The sequence below is a fragment of the Anolis sagrei genome, chromosome 4, assembly GCF_037176765.1.
Source record: "Anolis sagrei isolate rAnoSag1 chromosome 4, rAnoSag1.mat, whole genome shotgun sequence".
Lineage (NCBI taxonomy): Eukaryota > Metazoa > Chordata > Lepidosauria > Squamata > Dactyloidae > Anolis > Anolis sagrei.
Window position 1 is genome coordinate 221564824 of NC_090024.1, and position 23397 is coordinate 221588220.

The 23397-nt window shown below is 45.2% G+C and overlaps 1 protein-coding gene across 1 annotated transcript in view; it reads right to left on the reverse strand.

Moving 5' to 3' along the window:
• LOC132773145 (opsin-5-like) overlaps window positions 1-1416 on the reverse strand; it is an 89462-nt gene extending 88046 nt beyond the window's left edge. Inside the window, exon 1 of the mRNA XM_060772130.2 lies at window positions 1204-1416. The gene's annotated coding sequence lies outside the window, so the exon portion shown is untranslated. The remainder of the gene's footprint in view (window positions 1-1203) is intronic.
• Window positions 1417-23397: the final 21981 nt, after the last annotated feature.

Genomic DNA, 23397 nt, shown 5'->3' on the forward strand with positions numbered 1-23397 from the left:
AATAGAAGGAAGGGAGGAATAGAAGGAAGGGAGAAAAGGAGGAGGAGGAAGGAATAGAGGAAAGGAAGGAAAGAAGGAGGAGAAGGAAGGAAGGAAGGAAGAGAGGAAGAGAGGAAGGAAGGGAGGAGAGTAGGAGGAGGAGGAGAAGGAAGGAAGAAAGGGAGGAAAGAAGGAGGAGGAGGAGAAGGAAGGTAGAAGGAAGGGAGGGAGGGAGGAAAGAAGAAGGGAAGAAGGAAGGAAGGAAAGAAGGAAGAGAGGAAGGAAGGAGGAAAGGAAGGAGGAGGAGGAGGAGGAGAAGGAAGGAAGGGAAGGGGGAAGGGAAGAAGGAAGGAAGGAAGGAAGAGAGGAAGGAAGGAGGAAAGGAAGGAGGAGGAGGAGGAGAAGGAAGGAGGAGGAGGAGAAGAAGGAAGAGAAGGAAGGAAGGAAGGAAGGAAGGAAGGAAGGAAGGAAGGAAGGAAGGAAGGAAGACACTCAACCCGTCTTTCCCAGCCGGGATCCTTCCATCCTTGGCAGATATCCTGCCTCTCTCTGGCCCCTGCGTCGGGTCCAAGCCTCGCCACTCAGAGCTGGCCAGGATGGAGGAGCAGAAGGGAAACGCGGGCTCTTCTATTCCACAGCCCTTTCGCTTATTTACACTGATCATTACGGGCGATAATAGGAATCGGGTGACGGCTCCGTTTGCGTGCGTGGAAAGGCGAAAGGGGAATGCCATCCACTCCTACTCCGCATCATGCACAGAGGGGTAAGTAGTACCTCGGGATGGGGGGGGGCTTGGAAAGGTTTGGAAAGCGGTATTCTTCTTTTGGGGCTACTACAGCATCCCTTCTGGGTTGCTGTGAGTTTTCTAGGCTGTTCCAGAAGCATTCTCTCCTGACGTTTCGCCTGCACCTATGGCAGGCATCCTCAGAGGTTGTGAGGTCTGTTGGAAACTAGGAAAAGGGGGTTTATATATCTGTGGGATGTCCAGAATGGGAGAAAGAACTCTTTGTCTGTTTGAGGCAGGTGTGGATGTTGCAACTGCGTCCCTTCTCTTCGCTTCTCTTCCCTTTCCTTGCTCAGAGCCGCGCACACCTTCTCCCCAATGTTAGGTCGGGGGAAGAGACGTGGGGAAGGACGGAAGAAGAAAGAGGGGCCCCTCTTGCCTCTCGCCCATGCCTGCCTCCCATCCCGTCCCGTCCCACCTTCCTCCTTCTCCCTCCTTACCTTCTTCGCGAGGGGAGACTTGGGGGCGCCTCCTTCCTTCAACTGGGCTCCGTCCTGTGCACCGGGAAACTTTGGGGAGCCGCCATGGCAGCAGCCACGAGCGTGGGCTTCTCCTCCGCCTCCTCCCCACTTGGGGGGCCCACGGGGAGGGAGGAGGAGGAAGAGAGCGGCAAGAGCAGCCCCTACTGCGGCGCCCGACTGGAGCGCAAGGGCGCGGAGTGGCCCGCAGTCCTGCCTCTCTCTCTCTCTCTCTCTCTCTCTGCCTCTGCCACCCACGGAGTGCCACGAGAGGAGGGAGGAGGCACGGGGGGTGGAGAGAGGCAGCGAGGGGGGACTTGAGGGGTGGGAGGGGGCCAGGAGAGGAGAGGAGGGGAAGGGGCCGCCCAGCCGCCCGGGGCTTCCCTTCTCTTGGGCTGCGCGCTTGCTTGCTTTCTTTCTCTCTCACGTTCTCTCTCTCCTTGGAGATCAACCACTTGGCTTCGGGATCGATTCATCGATCTAGGGGATCTGCATTGATCTTCAGCCCTGAAGGAGCGAGGGGGTTGGGGTGGGAGGGAGGTTACTCTCTATCATTAAGCTCAAGCTTGGGCAAAGTCAACACGCACGCCTTCCAAGGAGGGAGGCGGGTGGGTGAATGCCTCCATTCCGTAAGAACTTGGGTGCCCCAAAAGTCCCCGGGATGGATGGAGGGATCGATAGGTCGGTCTGTCCCTCTGAATGGTTTCGACGCTGTCGGGTTCAGCCCAAATCCTTTCTCCCCTCCAACCTCTGCTGAGTTCAACTGGGCGCATTGGTTGAGTAAAGATCTGGTGCCAAGTTGTTGTAGGTTTTTCGGGCTGTATCGACATATTCAGGCATCATCAAACTGTGGCCTTCCACCTGTTTGGGTCTTCAACTCCCAAAATTACTGACAATTGAACAAGCTCGTTAGGGCTTCTGGGAGTTGGAGGCCCAAACAGCTGGAAGGCCACAGTTTGAGGATGCCTGTTCTAGAAGCATTCTCTCCTGATGTGTCGTCTGCATCTATGGCAGGCATCTTCAGAGGTTTTGAGCTGGTGCCGAATTTGGGAGACTGTTGTGCTCCAAGGCTGGAATTCACCTCTGTACTTAACACACGAACCAGTCCAAGGCAATATAACAAAGCAGTTTATTGAAGAATATATATAAAGCAATTCAGCAAGATAGTGTGAAAACCAGTGTCCAAAAACAGGAATAATCCTCAGAGTACATGAGCCCCCAGTAGTGCAGTAGGTTAAAACCTTGTGCCAGCAGGACAGCAGTTCAAAGCCAGGGAGAGTGGGTTGAGTTCCCTCTGTCAGCTCCAGCTCCCCATGTGAGGACAGGAGAAAAGCCTCCCACAAGGATGGTAAAACATCAAAAACATCCAGGCATCCTCTGGGCAACATCATTGAAGATGGCCAATTCTATCACACCATAAGCGACTTGCAGTTTCTCAAGTCACTCCTGACACACACACACACACAGGAATATAAAAGCAGGATAAATCCAAAGCATGCAATTCAGGAATAGTCCTTAGGATTTGAAGCATGAAACATGAACACAAGAAACATGAACACAAGGAAACCTGGAACTAGAAACCCCTTGGAAGACTTGACTTGGCAAGAGTTTTACACTCCAAAAGCAATGTGGACTGAGAAAATGATCTTCTGGTGCCCCTAATATAGACAGAAAACCATGCTGTTTTCTTTCAAAACCTGATAAAGGCTTCTTTCCTAATAAGTGTACTGCCTCATGAGAAACTCTATGTTGATGGAATATCAGTCTCCTATCTAACTGCTGCTCATTAGCCTGTCCACCTGGAGTTGCATCTTCCTCCCCTGAGCTCAGTTACCTCTGACCTTGCAACTCAAGGGAACTGAACAGTCCTTCTGGAATGTGGCCTTCCTTGTTCTCATTCTCAGGGCTTAGAATCCCCTGATTCTCTTGCTGGTCATCAACAGCTACCTAACAGGCCCAGAATCCCCAGAGAGATCAGGTACAGGTACAATCAAAGGCTGGACTACAACAGGACTGACTTGGAAGGATTGTGTGTGCTTGTTGTTTGTTTCGAGCAGAATTCACTTTGTTCCATGCACAAACACTTGCATCTGAGCCTGATTTGGGGGACATTACATTTTGACTGCAACCTCTAATAGCCCTGAAGCATTGGCTGAGTAATCATAGGAGATTCTCCCAAAAGTGAGACTTTTCCAAGATCTGATCACACCACGAAAGGACAGTACTCCCCTGAGGGCCATTTAAAAACAGCCAGACAAAGCAGGTGGCCCATGCAGGTGTCCTGCAACATCTCCCCACCATCACCTGCCACCTAGATGGCTGCCTCCCTGTGCCAAATGGCAGGACCAGACCAAGCCAAGTCCAAATGCTCAGCCTTCTTCAATCCAAGTCCCTCTAGGCTGCAGTTCCAATTCTCTGCAAGCCAGCATGGCCAATGATGATAGGATTTGTATAGGCACATCTGGATGCCACCACCCCTTCTGGGCTGGGAAACCAGCACTGCTCAAAACAACCGTGAAGTGTTCCCCAGTATTGGCTTATGTTGATACAGTCCAGAAAGATGTGTAGTGTTTGTTAAGTAGGTTTCAAACCCTTCGGCCATTCCTTCCTTCCTCTCTGCCTCCCTCGAAGGTTTTCAAAAGGAGCTCACAGGTGATCCAATATACATTTCAACACCCATCCCAACAATAAGAATTACACATACTTTAACCTAAAAAAGATCAATATAAACTGAGACATAATACAAACCAAGTAATTACCAGGGAGACGGCAAAATTGTCAGGAGTAACCACTCAAAAAAGCCGACAGGTCTGCAAATTAACAAAGAAAAAGGAAACAGATGCAAAAAAAGCAAGCAAGTGCAAAGTAATGATGTGAAAGGCTTTCCCCACATGTATTACTAAGGTCACACCACCGCATAGTATGGATGGAATTTCCATACAAATCTACAAACTGTATTGCTCAGCAGAAAAATTGAGCACCGAAAGAGTTCTTTTTCCTCAGCAGTGAACAATTACCAATCCCCCCCCCCCCCCCCGCTCCCAATCTGGAGTTAGGGATAAGAGATACATAACAAGGATTCTGGGTAGCACTGAGCTCCAGGCTTCCTCGTTTTTTAATTTCTTCCCAACCTGTCATTTCTCTTTGTGACCTGGAAGGAGAGAGTAATATATCTTCTACCAGCTCACTAATCCAGATCATTTCTGAATGTTTGCCATATAACTGTACAGCCATCACCTCAAACATCCTGAAAGCATTTTTAAAATCTCTAACAAAGAATTCGGCACACCTTAAAATTTTTGGTATTCCACAGCTGCAGAAGGCTTGCTCCTCCACAGCTCCTTTCTATAGCAATTGTCCAGTTTCTTTTCTTTTTGGAACCGCTCCTCATTTAACTCCCCCTTTAACTTCAGTGTAGCTACTCTGTTTTGCATTGCTTTGCCATAGTAAGCACATTGCATTGACAAATGGATACTGAAATTTAAAATGTCTGTCATGCTATACAAATCCATGTGCTCTTTGGGGTCAGTTTTGTATGGAATTTTGGCATGAAATATATTTAAAAGGTAAAGCTTTCCCCTTGTCATTAAGTCTAGTTGTGTCTGACTCTGGGGGATGGTGCTCATCTTCATTTCTAAGCCGAAGAGCTGGCTTTGTCTGTAGACACCTCCAAGGTAATGTGGCCAGCCTGACTGCATGGAGTGCCATATCTTCATGCAGAAGAAGCACCTATTGATCTTCTCACATTTGCGTGTTTTGAACTGCTAGTTTAGCAGAAGCTGGAGCTAACAGCTGGAGCTCACTCTGCTTTCCTATGACTTCTCCTCACATATTTATACATGGCCATCATGTCTCCTCTCAGCCTTCTCTTCTACAGGCTTAACATGCCCAGCTCTTTTAGCTGCTCCTCATAGGGCTTGTTCTCCAGACCCTTGATCATTTTAGCTGCCCTTCTCTGGACACATTTGAGCTTCTCAAAGATAAAGATGATCCCTTCACATTAAGGACCTCATCACACTAGAGAATGAATCCACTTTAAATTCGGTTTCTGCTTCCTGCAGAATTCTGAGGTTTGTAGTTTAGTGAGGCTGTTAAAGGCTCCTCCCTACACTACAAACCCCAGAATTCTGCAAGAGGAGTATCTTGCATTTGTCACTGTTGAACTTCATTTTGTTAGTTTTGGTCCATCCTCTCTCTAATCTGTTAAGATCATTTCAAATTCTTCTCCTGTCTTCTGGAGTATTGGCTATCCCTCCCAATTTGGTGTCATCTGCAAACTTGCTGATCATGCCTTTTAACCCTTCATCTAAGTCTTTCATATCAATTTCCAAGAACTTCTGAAAAGTTACTTTTGTCTACTTTGTATAGACAACCTCCCTAAACTCTGTTCCTTTCCCTTACAATCCCCAGTGCAGTGCAGGCTCCAGTGTTTTGCATATCTTTAGATCAGACATCCTCATTAGATCCTGTTCCTTAGTGAGTCAACATTCCCATTACCTTTGACATGAACTATAATTATTTCTCCACTTGTCATCATTGACACCACTTACTTGTTTGGGATGTTGACATACAGCAGCATCTATTGTTCATCCTCCTAGCCACTACCACTGAACATCTGAGAAAGCAATGGATGAAGAAGCAGGCTGCAATTGTAAAGAGAAAGAACAAATCCAAGGGGTTCTTTGCAAGCTTGGGAGCCCTTGGTGCCTGACCATACCTACAATTGACATTGTACTAGTCCCTGTGCCTCTGGAAAAGATTGTCTGCCAGCTGCATACATTCCTTGTGACATCTAACTTGGCCACAGTGACACATGGCTAGTTACACCTCAATTGGATTACTGTGATGCAGTCTTTGAAGTGTTCAGTTGGTCCAAAGAGCTGCAGCAGATTGCTAATGGGTCCTGGTTACAGGAAATACACAGCTCTCTTGTTGCAACAGCTGCAGAGTCTGCCGGTCTTTTTTTCCAGGTAGAATTCAAAGTGCTGGTTATGGCTTAAAAAGCGCTCTACAGTTCAGATCCAGGTGTTTTTTTAGACTCTTATCTTCCATATGGAGCCAGTCTAGTGTGGTAGTTTGAGTGGTTTCAAACTACAGAAAAGGAGATTCCACCTGAACATGAGGAAGAACATCCTAACTATGAGAGCCGTTCAGCAGTGGAACTCTCTGCCCCAGAGTGTGGTGGAGGCTCCCTCTTTGGATGCTTTTAAACAGAGGCTGTATGTTTGGGGTGCTTTGAATGTGCTTTTCCTCCTTCTTGGCAGGGGGGTTGGACATATGAGCTGGCCCAACCTCTGAGATCTTCAAGGGGCACATTTATCTCTATCTTATTGCCTTGAGAGGCACATTTGGTGCAAACATAGGAGTGTGTTTCCTTGTACCTGCTTCTATACTCTGTAATTTCTTTCTCAAGGTAGCTAGAATTGCTCCTTCCTTGTTGCCTTTCTAGTGGCATGATAAGACTTTCTATTCCAGCAGGTTTTAGAGAGGGCCTAAATACTGTAAAAATCCTTGGAAGCTGAGCAGGATCAGTATTTGGATGAGAGGCTGCCAATGAAGAGCAGGTGCTGTAGGCTATATTTCAGAGGAAGGAACTGGTAAAACCACTTCTGAGTGTTTCTTACCTAAACAAACCATATGAAATTCAGTAGGTTGCAATAAGTTGACAGGTATTTGGAAAATGCCTGGTAATAAGAGAAGGGGTTTTATGGTACTGTATAGTATTTAATCCTTGATTTAAAGGTCTTTCTCCATTATTATAATTCTATAGTTAGTTCAATACTGTTTAAATCTCAACTTTAGCATGCTTTAAACTAGGAATGGGCAAACTTTCTAACTTGAGGGCCGCATGGCAAGTTGGAGTGGGGTGGACAGTCCTGGAGGGAGGGGGTTCTTGCCAAGTCCCCTCCCTGCTCTTTCCTCCCCTTCCTCTTCTCTTTCGGAGGCAGAAAGTAAAGATGAGAAACGTTTGGATCCCGAAAAGGTTAGCATTGATCAAGATGAAATGGTAGATGTGAGAGAAAACGTCTATCCATTAGACCCCATAATGCCTACTAGTGATATATAATCCTAAAATCCTAGAGCTGGAAGAGACCCCCAAGGGCCATCCAGTCCAACCCCCTGCTATGCAAGAAGGCACAATCAAAGCACTCCCTATAGTCAGCCTCTGTGGAAAAGCCTCCAGAGAAGGAGACTCGACCACATTTACAAGGCAACCTATGCCACTCTCCAACAGCTCTTATTATCAGAAAGTTCTTCCTAATCTTTTCAGTCCAATCTCTTTCCCTGCCATTTGAAACCATTGCTCCCTTGTGCCCTGGTCTTTCTATTCCAGCAGCAGAAAGTTAGTTTTTCCCTCCTCCTCCTCAATCTTGAAACATGGTTCTCATGCTCCCTCTCAACTGTCTCTTTTCCCAGCTAAACATCCCCCAGGAGGAAAGGAGGAAGGAAAAAGAGAAGGAAAGAAGAAATAAAGGGAGGAAGAGAATGATGGAAGGAAGGGAATGGAGGGAGGGAGGAAAGAGTGAAGGAAGGAAAGACAAAAGGGAAGGAAGGAAGGGGAAAGGGAGAGAGGAAAGGAGGCAGGAGAGAGGTAAGGAAGGATAAGAGGGTGGGAGGTAAGGAAGGGAGGGAGAAAGAGGGAAGTAAGGGAGGGGAGGAGGAAGGAAAGCAAGAAGGAAGGAAGGATAGGATTATGAGAGAGAGGAGGGCCTGAGAAAAGAGCCCAATAGATTGCATCCGGTCCCTGGGCCTGGGTTTGCCTATAAAGTGCTGAGCTGCTGAACTTGTTGTGCGAAAGGTCACAGGATTGAATCCAGGGAGCAGCGTGAGCTCCCACTGTTAGCCCCAGCTTCTGCCAACATAGCAGTTCAAAAACATGCAAATTTGAGTAGATCAATAGGTACTGCTCCGGCAGGAAGGTAAAATGATGGCGCTCCATGCAGTCATGCTGGCCACAGGACATTGGAGGTATCTACAGACAATGCTGGCTCTTTGGCTTAGAAATGGAGATGAACACCAACCCCCAGAGTTGGACATGACTGGACTTAATGTCAGGGGAAACCCTTTACCTTTACTATGCCTTGTAAACCAATTTGAATCCCAGTCTGGGAGGAAGGTAGGATTATAAATGAAGGGATGGATAGGTGAAAATGCTGTTCAGGTGGCTGAAACCCTGCAGAGTCGCCTGAGATGCAGGCTGGGGGCTTGTAGAAAGCAAAGGGAAACTCTGCAAAGATTCCCCATACCTTTTCTTCAGCAGGGAACCTCCTCTGGATCCCAGTTCTTCTTTGAACAGAAGGTGTCCTTCCATTCAAAGAATCACCAGCCTGAATTGACTTTCTGTTTTGTTTTAGGCTGCTGTTTCTTTGAAATAGATAATGCTTTTATAGATAATCTTATTCGTATTCTTTAGTTTCATGCTCTAAGGTCTGTTAATTGAATTTCCTTTAAAAAAATAAACCTCATTGTTTCAGAGTGATGTTATTGGACAGCAATCCTATACCCACTTGCTTGAGAGAAAGTCCCACTGAACTGAATAATACTGTCCTTGGAACAGGCGTTTAGAAAACTGCAGAGTTGAATTGCCTTTAGGTAAGGTGGGCTCTCCATTAATCAGTTGAGCCATCTTATAGTTATTCTGTAGTTCTTTGCAATGAGGAAAGAGGCAGGGAGGAAGCTTTATCTCAGAACATGCTGCATACAAAACAACAGCTAAGCCAACAGCAACATGCTAGATGTTTTGCAGAGATTACAAACAGCAGAATCCATACCTGCAGGTTTATATTCCAAAAGTGGAGATAAGATATAATAGGAAGAAAAAGGGAGAAGAATGTATTGTGAAAATATTTTTTTTTACAAATCTCCTCAAAGACAGAAATGTTTAATTAGAATCTCAGAATCAGCTCTGTCTTTGAATACAAGCTTCTCCCAACAGTATCCCTGTATACATGCAAAACTGTCATTGAGCCAAAATACTGTCTCAATGATGTCCTTTAGCAGGGGGTCTTCCTAAACCTGACACATTTGTCTCTCTTAGCTATCATCATATCTGTCTATCCACTTTTATTTATTTATTTATTTATTTATTTACTGTCCTTGTATACCGCCGTTTCTCAGCCTAACTGGCGACTCAACGCGGTTTACAACAGAATATACAGTACACAGTATACAATTAAAACCGTAAAAAACATAATACACAATATTTCACATAAATCACAATCCAATACATCTCCTAACTAAAATCGTGGTCCAATTGCATCATCCATATTACCAATCCGTAGTCGACACATTCATTGCACCGAATTAACCAAATGCCTGCTTGAACATCCAAGTTTTTAGTCTTTTTCGGAATACCATCAGCGAGGAGGCTGATCTTACCTCCATGGGAAGGGCGTTCCAGAGCCGAGGGGCCACCACAGAAAAGGCCCTGTCTCTCGTCCCCGCCAGCCGCACCTGTGAAGCAGGCGGGATAGAGAGCAAGGCCTCCCCAGAAGATCTTAGGGTCCTGGTGGGCTGATAGGCCGAGATACGTTCGGATAGGTAGGTTGGGCCAGAACCGTTTAGGGCTTTAAAGGCCAACGCCAGCACTTTGAATTGAGCCCGGTAGCAAATCGGCAGCCAGTGGAGCTGGTGCAGCAAAGGAGTTGTGCGCTCCCTGCGCTCCTCTCCAGTTAGTATCATGGCTGCCGACCGTTGGACTAATTGGAGCTTCCGAGCCGTCTTCAAAGGCAACCCCACGTAGAGAGCGTTGCAGTAGTCTAAACGGGATGTAACCAGAGCGTGGACTACCGTGGCCAAGTCAGACTTCCCAAGGTACGGGCGCAGTTGGCGCACGAGTTTTAACTGTGCAAATGCTCCCCTGGTCACCACCGAAACCTGGGGTTCCAGGCTCAGCGATGAGTCCAGGATCACACCCAAACTGCGAACCTGCGTCTTCAGGGGGAGTGCGACCCCATCCAACACAGGCTGTAACCCTATACCCTGTTCGGCCTTGCGACTGACCAGGAGTACCTCTGTCTTGTCTGGATTCAATTTCAATTTGTTCGCCCCCATCCAGACCGTCACAGCGGCCAAGCACCGGTTCAGGACCTCGACAGCCTCCTTAGTAGCGGGTGGAAAGGAGTGACAGAGTTGGACATCATCCGCGTACAGATGACATCGCACTCCGAAACTCCGGATGATCTCGCCCAGCGGCTTCATGTAGATGTTGAACAACATGGGAGATAATATTGAACCCTGAGGAACCCCACAAGACAAAGGTTGTGGGGTTGAGCAGGAGTCTCCCAATAACACCTTCTGAGACCGACCCTCGAGGAATGAGCGGAGCCACTGTAGAACAGTTCCTCCAAGACCCATTCCCGCGAGGCGTCCCAGAAGGATACCATGGTCGACGGTATCGAAGGCCGCTGAGAGGTCCAGCAGCACCAACAGGGACACACTCCCCCTGTCGAGCTCCCGGCGCAGATCATCGACTAAGGCGACCAAAGCTGTCTCGGTACCATGCCCCGGCCTAAAGCCAGACTGTGCCGGGGCCAGATAATCCGTGTCTACCAAGAATGCCTGGAGTTGTGAGGCCACCACACGTCCCAGGACTTTGCCCAAGAAGGGGAGATTGGAAACAGGCCGATAGTTGACGAATTGAGTGGGGTCCAGTGATGGTTTTTTCAACAGCGGTTTTATCACAGCTTGCTTTAAGCTGGCTGGAAATATGCCTTCCTGAAGGGAGGCATTAACCACCATCTTCACCCACTCGGCCAATCCCCCTCTGGCCTCCTTCAGAAGCCAGGATGGGCAGGGGTCTAGGATGCATGTGGTAGCTCTCATTCCTCCAAGCACCTTGTCCACATCCTCGGATTGAACCAATTGAAATGAATCCATCAAAACCGGACAAGCAGATGCTCGTGTTACATCTTCAGAGACTGCCGTTAATATGGTATCCAGACCAGAGCGGATCAAAGCGACTTTGTCTGCAAAGAACTGAGCAAAGGCTTCACAGCGAGCTGCCGAGTCATCAGGGCACCCATCCTGCATGGTGGGCTTTAACAGGCCTCTGACAACTCGAAACAGTTCTGCCGGACGGTTCTTTGCAGACGCAATAGTGGCCGCAAAGAAAGTCTTATTTGCGGCTTTTATTGCCGCGGCGTATGCCCTTAGAAAGGACACAAACCGTGTTCGATTTGGCTCGCTCGGATCCGAATGCCACATGCTCTCTAGTACCCTCTTCTTTCGCTTCAACGCTGCCAGCTCCTCAGTAAACCAAGGAGCTGGTTTAGCTCGGCTACTCGAGAGGGGACGTTCTGGGGCGATCGTGTCTATTGCCCTAGTCATCTCCCCATTCCAGAGAGCGACCAGGGCATCGACAGGATCACCAACCGAGGAGGCGGGAAATTCCCCAAGAGCCGTCAGGAATCCATCCAGATCTATAAGCCTCCTGGGGCGGACCAACTTAATGGGTCCTCCACCTCTGCGGAGGTTAGGGGGTGCAGTGAGTCTAAAGCTGACCAGGTGGTGGTCGGTCCATGGCAACGGAGAGATGGATAACTCCTCAACACCGCCACCTTCCTCCCATCCCTGACAGAAAACCAAGTCCAATGTATGTCCAGCACTGTGGGTGTGGTCAGATACCTGTTGGGACAGCCCCATGGTTGCCATGGCAGACATGAAGTCCTGAGCCGCTCCCGATAAGATGGCCTCGGCGTGGACGTTGAAGTCCCCCAGCACAAGTAGCCGTTGGGACTCCAACGCCAGGTCCGAGACCACCCCCGCTAGCTCAGTCAGGGAGTCCGTAGTGCAGCGAGGTGGACGGTACACTAACAGAATCCCTAAACTGTCCCAGTCACCCACCCTCAGGTGGACGCATTCAAATTTTGTTGACTGCGGGATGGTGCCCCTGGTCAGACGAATGGAATCTCTATAGACCACTGCAACCCCGCCTCCCCGCCCTCCGGATCTCGGTTAGTGCTGCACAGAGAAGCCTGGTGGACAAAGCTGGGTCAAATTCACTCCTCCAGCTTCATCCAGGTCTCTGTGATGCACGCCAGATCTGCCCGTTCATCCAGGATCAAATCCTGGATGAAAGCTGTTTTACCATTGACAGATCTGGCGTTCAACAGCACCACCTTCAACCCGGCGGGACCGCCTTCCTGGTTACACCAACTTCCCACATCAGGAGACCGCTTTGGAATTACTAATGTTGATCCACGTTCCCTAGGCCGAATTAAAGGTCTCCCTTTCCCGTATCTCCCCCTCCCCACCACGACTTCTATGGGGGCTCCCCGGCCACTGGAACACCCTCCCTCCTCCATGACGCAGTCTGCATTCATAGCTTCATCCCATGCTATATTACTTCCGGGACTCCTCAGTCCACTCCATTCCTTATCTATACTACCACTGGTTACAAGAAGGGTTAACAGATACCAATACCAGGGAATGGACAGTAGCATGGGTGAGGATGTAGAAAATTCACAATAAAACACTGTCAGTCCGCTTATCCCTCGTTCTTAAAGTGCACACAAAGTTATATCAACTATACAGGTAATAAAAAGTTGTTAAAGTGCAATAGGAGTAACACTTGTTGTTAAAGTGCAATGGGCATAACACAGATAATAAAAAGTTGTTAAAGTGTAATAGACATAACACTTATTAAAGTGCAATAGACATAACACTTGATTCTGATGTGTCTACATAAAGTGCGTCATGGAGGGAGAAAAAGTGCTGAGGTAAGGCAGGTTAAAAGGACCACTATGGCTGACCATCAATTTGGATTCTCAGGGCAGTTTGCAACACTTTTGATTTCTGAAACCATTTAACTAGATCAGGCAGGCATCGTTTTCCATGAAAATACAGCTGTGGCGAGAGTTATAAGAAAATACATCTGGAGCAAAGAGGTTTGATAATAATAATAATAATAATAATAATGCATTGTTGAAGGCTTTCATGGACGGAATCACTGGGTTGTTGTGGGTTTTTTCGGGCTATATGGCCATGTTCTAGAGGCATTCTCTCCTGACGTTTCGGCTGCATCTCAGAGGTATCCTCAGAGGTAGTGAGGTCTGTTGGAACTAGGAAAATGGGTTCATATATCTGTGGAAAGACCAGGGGCAAAGAACTCTTGTCTGCTGGAGCTAGGTGTGAATGTTTCAACTGACCACCTTGATTACCATTGCCTGGAGCAATCTTTTGTTGAGAGGTTATTAGATGTCCCTGATTGTTTTCCCTCTGCTGTTTTGCTGTTTTAATTTTAGAGTTTTTTAATACTGGTAGCCAGATTTTGTTCATTTTCATGGTTTCCTCCTTTCTGTTGAAATTGTCCACATGCTTATAATAATAATAATAACAATAATAATAATACACTTTATCTATATCCCCCCCCCCCCCCTTCTCTCCTAGGGGACCGAGAGTGGGTTACAGCATTTACGGCAGACAAAGGCAAACATTCAATGTCTTACAGTCACATACAATGAGACACACAAACACAGACAGGGCAAAGGCTTCTCCTTTTTCATTTCTGGCTTTTAGAGGCGGTGCTCAGTTCTGGCTCTGGGGGAGGTGTTCTTCTCCATTTCAAGCCAAGCAGCCTGCGTTATTACCTCCTGGTCGTGTGGCCGGCAAGACTGCTTGGAGCATCTTTTGCCTTTTCCCACCAAAGCAGTTCCTAGTTATCTACTCACATTTGCATGTTTTTAAACATCTAGGTTGACAGAAGCTAAGGTTAACAGTGGGAGCTCACCCCTTCCCACGGATTCAAACTGCCAACCTTTAGGTGAGCAGTTCAGCAGTTCAAGCGTTTAACCCGTTCTGCCACTGCCACCACAAATATACAAGACTCTCATAAATCCTTTTTGTCAATATATATGAACTTTCAGGTGTCTCTCCACCCATGGCTGAAGTATAATAGCTTTAAGGGAATGAATTTGTCTAACATTTTTTCCAGGTAGATCATGTTCTATATATATACAGTAGAGTCTTGCTTATCTAACCTTTGCTCATCCAACGTTCTGTATTATCCAACGCAGTCTGCCTCCTGCCTGGATCCACAGCTGTTTGAATACATTGCGATGTTTTGGTGCTAAATTCTTAAATACAATAATTACTACATAACGTTACTGTATATTAAACTGCTTTTTCTGTCGATTTGTTGTAAAACATGATGTTTTGGTGGTTAATTTGTAAAATCATAACATAAATTTAGGTTTAATAGGTTTTTCCTTAATCCGTCCTTATTATCCAACATTTTTGCTTATCCAACGTTCTGCCATCCCATTTATGTTGGATTAGCGAGACTCTGTGTATTATCCAGTAGTTCCTGCAGATCCTCATAGAACTGATCTACTTCTGCTTCTTCAGCAGCTGTGGTTGGGGCATATATTTGGATCACTGTAATGTTGAAAGGCTTTCCTTGCAATCAGACTGGAAAAAATCAACTTATATCCCCATACCAAAAAAGGGAAATGCGAAAGACTGCTCAAACTTCCGTACAGTGGCCCTTATTTCTCATGCCAGTAAGGTAATGCTCAAGATCCTGCAAGGAAGACTCCAGCAATACATGGAGCGAGAGTTGCCAGATGTTCAAGCTGGGTTTAGAAAAGGTAGAGGAACGAGAGACCAAATTGCCAATATCCGCTGGATAATGGAGAAAAGCAGGGAGTTTCAGAAAAACATCTACTTCTGCTTCATTGACTATTCTAAAGCCTTTGACTGTGTGGATCATAATAAATTGTGGCAAGTTCTTAGTGGGATGGGCATCCCAAGCCACCTTGTCTCTCTCCTGAGGAATCTGTACAAGGACCAAGAAGCAACAGTAAGAACTGACCACGGAACAACAGACTGGTTCAAGATTGGGAAAGGCGTACGGCAAGGCTGCATCCTCTCACCCAACCTTTTTAACTTGTATGCAGAACACATCATGCGATGTGCGGGGCTTGATGAATGCAAAGCTGGGGTGAAAATTGCTGGAAGAAACATTAACAACCTCAGATATGCAGATGACACCACTCTGATGGCCGAAAGCGAGGAGGAGCTGAGGAGCCTTCTAATCAAGGTGAAAGAAGAAAGCGCAAAAGCTGGGTTGCAGCTAAACGTCAAAAAAACCAAGATTATGGCAACAAGAATGATTGACAACTGGAAAATAGAGGGAGAAACTGTGGAGGCCGTGACAGACTTTGTATTTCTAGGTGCAAAGATTACTGCAGATGCAGACTGTGGCCAGGAAATCAGAAGACGCTTACTTCTTGGGAGGAGAGCAATGTCCAGTCTCGATAAAATAGTAAAGAGTAGAGACATCAGACTGGCAACAAAGATCCGCCTAGTCAAAGCCATGGTATTCCCTGTAGTCACCTACGGATGTGAGAGCTGGACCTTAGGGAAGGCTGAGCGAAGGAAGATCGATGCTTTTGAGCTGTGGTGCTGGAGGAAAGTGCTGAGAGTGCCTTGGACTGCGAGAAGATCCAACCAGTCCATCCTCCAGGAAATAAACCACGACTGTTCACTGGAGGGAAAGATACTAGAGACAAAGTTGAAGTACTTTGGCCACATCATGAGGAGACAGGAAAGCCTAGAGAAGACAATTATGCTGGGGAAAGTGGAAGGCAAAAGGAAGAGGGGCCGACCAAGGGCAAGATGGATGGATGGCATCCTTGAAGTGACTGGACTGACCTTGAAGGAGCTGGGGGTGGTGACGGCCGACAGGGAGCTCTGGCGTGGGCTGGTCCATGAGGTCACGAAGAGTCGGAGACGACTGAACGAATGAACAACAACAAGCGAGACTCTATTGTATAAATCTTTTTCTGGTGCTGAATTTTTTGTGAATCTTACAATTTATTTATTTATTTATTTATTTATTATTTAAACTTATATGCCGCCACTCCCCTGGGGCTTGGAGCGGCTTACAAGAATAGCTAAAATCTAACAAAGTTTAAAAGCAATTTAAAACAATTTAAAAACAACAGTATCAAACATTAAAAGCCTGTTGGAACAGGTATGTCTTACATGCCCTGCGGAAAGCTGGTAAGTCCCGCAGGGCACGAACTTCAGGTGGCAGAGCATTCCAGACTGATGGTGCCACTGCTGTGAAGGCTCTGCGTCTGGTTGCCGTTAGATGCAAGGTCTTGACACTGGGGACTTCCAATAGAACTTGGTCCTCAGAACGGAGGGATCTCTGGGGTTGGTAGGGGGTGAGACGATCCCTCAGATACATTGGCCCCAGACCATGCAAGGCCTTAAAGGTGAGTACCAACTGATTGAAGAAATACAGTATACGATTTGAAGAGAAACCACAGTATATGTTTAAATAAATAAATCATGAAATGAAAGAAGATTGAGGCCCAGGCTAATATGAAGTTTAAGGGAGCAAGAAGGGAATGAAAGAGAAAGAGAAAAACAGATATTTACTAAGAAAAATGGCAAGATTTAATTTGTCCAATGTTTGCTACAGAGAAGTTAAACTTGGCTATGGAACTCTCTGTCAAGGGAAGTCAGTCTGGCTCCATCTTGCAAGAACTTCCAGGTGACAGCTAAGACTGTATAATTTTGTATAAACCTTAGTTCCTAAAACTAGGAGAAACAATTTTATCTCCTTTAACTGCAAGTGTTATTTTAAAAATAAAAAAAATTCCTGTTGGCTAAAAAAATACTTTTTTATCTGTTTGATATCTTTATGCTCAGCGTTTTAAGTCATGTTTCTCATACTCTTCATCAATTTATTTATTTATTGTATTTATACCCCGCCCTTCTCAACCCCATAGGGGACTCAAGTCAGCTTACATATATAGGCAACGATTAGATGCCAAAAACATACACATAATAAAAACATAAGCATTAAATCAATCATTAGAACATAATAAAACCTTTAAAGCCAATTATTTAATCAGTTTCATGACTAAAACCACAGACATGTGTGGCCTGGTGAAATCAGAGTGTGTTCAAGATGGGAAAAGTTACTGATAGGAAAGAACACAAAAGTTAGGAAAGCCTCCAGTAGTTTACTTTTTCCTGATCCTACTGAGAAAGGTTGGATTCCACCCCTCTTCTCTTTCCCCATCCTTCCCTTAAATGCAAACTACTTTTGCATTGTTAACTAAGATTGCACCTATTTATATAAGCTGCAGATGAAGGGGAAATTGGGAGATGGAGGAAGAAATTGGGACATTTTAAAAACACTTGAAGAAAGTGGAAGATTAACCAGGATTGTCCCTGCCAGATTCGGACAGTTGGTGAGCCAAGAGGTGCTAAATAAACGCTTTGAATAAATACTTCAAAAGTACTGCAAATATATCTAGATTAAAGGTGACTGCCAATGACATATCATTCAAAAGTTATTCACCCTGGGGAAAAATGAGATACATAGCAGCCTTTTTCTTAGAACTAATTAGCCACATTTTAAAGTGGACAGGTGATTCACATATAAGTATGCAGGTACAGAATTTGTGAAGTAACTTCTTGAACTACAGCTTCTCAAATGGGCAGAGGCGGCCCTAGGTAATTTTCAACGGTAAGCAAACAGTATTCCCCCCCCCCCCCAAAACCAATCACTGATATATATTTTCTGTTCGTCGTGGGAGTTCTGTGTGCCATATTTGGTTTAATTCCATCATTGCTGGAGTTCAGAATGCTCTTTGATTGTAGGTGAACTATACATCCCAGTAACTACAACTCGCATATGTCAAGGTCTATTTTCCCCCAAGAGCGCCTCAAGAGCGCCCCTGGGCAAAATAAACAATACTGCAAATGCTTACTTTGCATAATGGTTGAGCCACCCCTGCCTGTGGGAACTGTGGGACATTAAAATAACTTTTCTAAGCCCTCTAAGTATACATACTCAAACTTCATCTTATCAAAATCATTATCATATTTATTTATGCCATGTATGCATGTACGTGTGTGTGTGTATCGCATATCTATATGCATGCTATGCACACAACTAATAAATTAATAATGCAACAAAAAAGTGTTTGCATGCTGCACCTCCCAGGACTCTGTTGTTAAAGAATGAATTTTAAATAAGAGAAGAGAAAAGCAAACATTGAAGATCAGAATGCAGTTGGTTACCTCTTTGCCGGCCACTCGGCTCCGTTCCTTTGGGGCGAAGGGCTGTGTGCGAAGCTTTAGGCTCTTTGCAGGCAGAGCAGAAGGCGATTTCTAGTCTGCACTGAAGCTTGGCCCACTTTGTGTTTATTAAATGAAATCAGTTGTTGGCTCTGCCTGTCTTGGCTAGTCTCTAGTCACGACCATCACTTATGCATGTATGGTTCATTTCGTCTACGTGAAAATATTTTCTTTGGCTCCCAGTTAAATATAGGAAGAGTATTTATGAAAAAGGAAAGGAAAGAAGAGAACCCCTCTGATGTTCTTGCTTTCCTTTTTAGACTGGCATGCAAATGAAATGGGTATGGAAAGGGAGAGTGCCTGATCACACTGCAGGAACTAAATCAAGACTGAATGGCAATTTTATATACTCAGATGTAAGCACTGTTTAATTCAGTGGGATGGAGTCCCAGCTAAATGCAGGTTATGATCTATAAAGCCCTATAGAGATTTAGCCCAGAGTGTCTGAAAGTTAGCATCATTCAATATGAGTCTGTCCAAGTTTCGGGGTCTTCAGAGGAGAGCTTTGGCTTGGTCTTATAATCAGGCATGTTGATGGAAAGCCTTCTTGGTGACTGCTCCCAAGCTGTGTGAAATTCCCTCTCATGGAAAGCTAGTCTTACCCCCTTCTCAGCTCTCTTTTCTCCAGGTCTTCAATTGTTATCAGCCTGTCATATATGGTCCCTTGATCATGGTAAACTGAATTTGGATCTTTATCTTCATCAGATAAACAGATTAGAGTGATGGGTCAAAACTAACAAAATGAGTTCAACAGGGACAGATGCAAGATACATCCACTTAGGCAGAAAAAATGAAACGCAGAATGGGGGATGCCTGGGTTGACAGTAGTATGTGTGAAAAAGATCTTAGAATTCTTGTGGACAACAAGTTAAACGTGAGCCAACAATGTCATGCAGTGGCAAAAAAAAGCCAATGGGTTTTTGGGCTGCATAAATAGGAGTATAGTGTCTATATCCAGGGAAGTCATGCTACCCCTCTATTCCGCCTTGGTTAGACCAAGTTCCCTTGTTGACAAGCTGGAATGTATCCAGAGGTGGAAGATTAAAATGATCAAGGGTCTGGAGAACAAGCCCCATGAGGAGCAGCTTAAAGAGCTGGGCATGTTTAGTTTGCAGAAGAGAAGGCTGAGATGAAACATGATAGCCATGTATAAATATGTGAGGGGAAATCATAGGGAGGAAGGAGCAAGCTTGTTTTCAGCTGCCCTGGAGACTAGGACATGGAACAATGGCTTCAAACTGCAGGAAAGGAGATTCCACCTGAACATCAGGAAGAACTTCCTAACTGTGAGAGCCATTCAGCAGTGAAACTCTCTGCCCCAGAGTGTGGTGGAGGCAAGCCCGTAGCCAGGATTTTGATTCGGGGGTGGGGGGTGAGTTTGTCTCGGGGGGGGGGGGGGGGCTGAGTCTGAGTGAAAAAGGGTCTACCCTAGCAAACCTTTTGTATCGTTACCCCAATACCCCCAAGCATATGGGATATATTGAGCATGGTGATCAGATTATGATATGAATAAACATAACAGTTTAAATAATGTACCAGTAAGGCCTTTTTGCAGACCACCATGAGAATTTCGGGGGGGGGGGGGGAGAGGCTGAAGCCACCAAAGCCACCAAAGGCCCCCCACCCCCAGCTACATGCCTGGGTGGAGGCTCCTTCTTTGGAGACTTTTAAGCAAAGGCTGGATGGGGTGCTTTGAATGTGATTTTCGTACTTCTTGGCAAGGGATTGGACTGGATGGCCCACAAGGTCTCTTCCAACACTATGATTCTATGTTTCTATCATCATCAACAACATCATCATCATCCTCTGCACTAACCATAATTTTCACGAGCCTTATATTGGGGGAAAGGCAGAATATAAATCAAAGTACAGTGGGCCTTTGCTATTGATTGTGGTTTGTTCCATGACCCTATGTGGTTACGAAAATGCTCAGGTCCCAGTATCTACAAGGATATGGATGTCGAGGGCTGACTGTAAAATAAAATAAGTAGTTGTAGAAAGTTTTATTTCTGCAGCCTGGAACTTTCCTGGTACTTTTGGCTACAAAATATCACTAAGGTGACAGTAAAGCAAAAGCCAGCTTCTGTGTAGACAGCAGAATTCCCAAGGACAGGACTAAGACATTTTGCTATCAAAGCACAGTGTCTTCTTCCTTCATCATCATATATATTCAAAGTCAACCAAATAATTTCAGCATCTGAACCACTTCTTCCCCAATGGATAAAAAATAGAATTGGCTGGATAAGTGTCGTTTAGTCAACATTAAATCTGACCATTCAGATCAATGGGGCTTAATTTAGTCTGGATTAACATTTTTGTTAATCATTTAGGAAGCAGGGGATGAAGAAGGAGGTTTATTGTTGAAGGCATCAAGTCTATGATCTGTCACAATCTTCAGATAGAACACAAATGGCTAATACTGGGTTACAGAAGTAAAGACGCATGGAATTGCACTGTAACCCAGTATTAGCGCCAGACTGATACTGGGCTGGGCCCGGCTGGTAGCACAGCTGGTTAATCAGCTGCAATAAATCACTGCTGACTAAAAGGTGGCAAGTTCGAAGCCTGAGTCGCAGTTGAGCACAAGACTGTAAATACTTGTTTTTTTTAAAAAAGCTGTTAAAAATAGCCCAGCTTACTGTCCACCTAAGCAGTTTGAAGACAGCTGTGAACTGTGAGTAGAGAAATTAGGGACTACTTAAAATTGTGGAGGTTGATTTATGACACCATAAAAATGCCGGAGAGCAAGGAGGAAATACTATGATAAGAGCCCCCCCGGTGGCACATTGGTTAAACCCTTGTGCCGGCAGGACTGAATGATCAACAGGTCGGAGGTTCGAATCTGGGGAGAGTGTGGATGAGCTCCCTCTGTCAGCTCCACATTTGGGGACATGAGAGAAACCTTCACAAGGATGATAAAACATCAAAAATATCTAGGCGTCCCCTGAGTAACGTCATTGCAGACAGCCAATTCTCTCACACCAGAAACGACTTACAGTTTCTCAAGTCACTCCTGACAAGAAAAAAAAACTACAATCAAAAGTCTCAGCGTCATAGTGGATGAAGCAACCGCTCCCCCTGTGGCCAAATCGAGCAACCTCCAGGATCTGAAGTGGAAAAACTGCTGAATGGCCTCCATCTATCTTGTATGTCTTGTATGCCAAAAACGGCATTGAATGTTTGTCATGTATGTGTGCATTGTTACCTGCCCTGAGTCCCCGTCAGGGTGAGAAAGGCAGAATATAAATACTATAAATAAATAAATAAATAAATAAAGTAGGTTCCATTTAATTTAGCAGAACTCTCTTCCAAGTATGTGGTGGAGGAATGTAGTCTTAATGGCAACTTGGGCTCAGGCTTTAATGGTAATTGATCCCATTGCTAAAAATTCAGGATCCTATAGCCGCAATGTTACTTTCTGTGATTTCAGAAACCCACAGTTGCCACTACCAAAATTGTTTGTAGGTATCTCTTGGTCCTCAAGTGTAATTCTATAGTAATCTTGGACTGGAAGTTGTTCAATTATATGTTGAGGAAGCTACACGAAGAATGCTAGGATAGGATTAGTTATTTGGCAGCAGGTGATCAGGGAGAGGGAGACTCCTTCTCCCTATAGGAAAACAAAAATATACGGTTTGGTTTTGGGCATCCATGAGAGTCATGAAATTTATCCCCCACAGTTTGGGAGGTCTTATTGTTTACAAATCAGCAGTTACCAAAATCAGTTTCTAGCCTTAAGGAAAACACACACATTGATTCTGAGACAGAGAACAGAGAGATTTGATACTTTTTAAATTAGAGAAGCTGGAGATTGATTGTAAGTGGTATACTGAGCTAAAAAGTTGTTAGATGGACTTACTGTTCTGTGTTGGGATTATATGCCCTTTGAAAGATCAGGTTTGTAGCATGGAGATACTCTTGGACACAGCACTGCTCCTGGAAGACCAGTTTGCTGTAATGGTCAGGAGTGCCTTTGTCCAGCTTCAACTGATGTGCCTTTTCTTGGAGAAAGCAGGCCTGGCCACGGTTATTCATGCCTTCACTGCCTCCTAATTAGACTTCTGTAATGTGCTCTGTGTGGCGCCATCCTTGAAAAACATTCTGAAGATGTGGCTAATGCAAAATGCAACAGCCAAACTGGTGACAGGTGTGCATTTTAGAGATCATTTAACACCGGTCTTATAAGAACTGCACTGGCTTCTAATTTGCTTCTGAGTGTTGTAGATCAGCCAGAGGCTGATGGTTTAACTGATGATTTAGAGAGGATTGTGAGCTTTCCTGTGACACAAAGTGATGGCCCCTCAAGTATAGGAAAGTCTGGGAAATAATGATTATCTATGTGAGAAAACTGACTCTGAAAGTACAGGGCCTCAAGGGCATTTAGGGGACTCAGAAGTAGCAAGAACAAATAAGGAATCGAGTGAAGCGCTGATTGATAAGGAGGGTTTCCATGAGAAACCACCTGTAGTTATGGAGATCAACAAAAGCCTTCATTTACAAATCAGAGCAGAAAATAGACTGCATCATTGAGAGAGATTACGTGGGAAAAAATATGGAGAAAATTCATGGGAAATGGAATGATTTCATGGGTGTCTATTAAGCAAGTTGTTTACCTTAAGGTCCGTTCAGGCAATGTAACGTTAGAGTGAGAAGCTAAGCCTGAGTTCTCTGTTTTGTAGTTCAAGTCAAGCCTTGGTTTTGGATTTAAATGTCCTGGAAGTTTTCTATGCTCTTGTTCTTGTATTCCTGTCCAAGTTTTTGCTAGTTGTACCTTCTTGCTTGTGGACTTATGCTGTACCTGTAATTTCTAGCTATTCTTGGACTTTGTTACCACTGTAACTTTTTGAGACATTTGGATTACTGTTTGATTATCACCTGTTGCTAAACCTTTTTGGATTATACATCTTCTTTTCTTATTCCTGCTTTTAAAATATGTTTTATATGCATTTTATTTGTTTTTACAATGAATCGATCGCTTATATTTCTGGACTCTTGTGTGGTGCAGTGGTCATAGGTTTTTCCAGGCCTGGAGTGTGACACTGAGCTCAATTCAAATTGTTTTGACCTATTGTC